Genomic DNA, 829 nt, shown 5'->3' with positions numbered 1-829 from the left:
ATCAATATGTAAGAGCTAGCCAATAAGAGGCTGGAACTAATGGGTCAGGCAGTGATTAAAAGAATACAGTTTCCGTGTAATTATTTCGGGTATAAAGCTAGCCGTGCAGGCGGCCGGGTGCTGGGGACACAGCCCCGCTGCTCCTATTTCAACAGACTTGGAGTGTGCATCATTAGTTACCATTCTTTTGGACTCCTGACAGGCTGTTTGGCAATTTTGTTTATTCATTGTGAGTTTACATGAGCTTGATTGTGCTTATGCTCTTTCCCTGCCTCAGTCTTTAATTTCTTATTCTTTTTATTTGGTAGAGATATCCACTCCAACATAATATTTTCCATCTGCGTCAGAATCCCTGGAGGAGATTCACTAGAGCATTATGTAACCAGGATGCAGTTAAGCCCTGGATGCAAATGATCCACATGTCTTTCACATATATTGGTTTCCAACAGAGCCAATTCTTCTTCAGCTTCAGCAGATAATACTCTGGGACTATTTAGGTCCATTTCCCCTTCTAGAGTCTTGCCCAAAATTTTTAGGTCATATCTGTCTAAAGCAATACTGGAATTTAAATGGCAAATCTCTCCTAGCAAATTTTGAAAGTCATTAAGAGTCCTCAATAAATGTCTTCTGATCTTCTAATTTTCTGTAGACATATTTTATACACTAAGTAATTGATAGAGTCTGCTCTTTGTATTTTTAGTCAGGAGTAATTTGTAATCCCAGTGAGGTTTATTTCTTTTCATTTCACCAAACAGTTTTTCTAAAGTGTCTTCCTTATAATGGTGTCTTCCAAATAATGGTAAATTATAGATTGAGGAAATTGCTTATG

Source organism: Microtus ochrogaster, unplaced genomic scaffold (assembly GCF_000317375.1).
Source record: "Microtus ochrogaster isolate Prairie Vole_2 unplaced genomic scaffold, MicOch1.0 UNK253, whole genome shotgun sequence".
NCBI lineage: Eukaryota > Metazoa > Chordata > Mammalia > Rodentia > Cricetidae > Microtus > Microtus ochrogaster.
The sequence above is the reverse complement of the archived record's forward strand: the minus strand, read 5'-3'. Positions refer to the sequence as shown.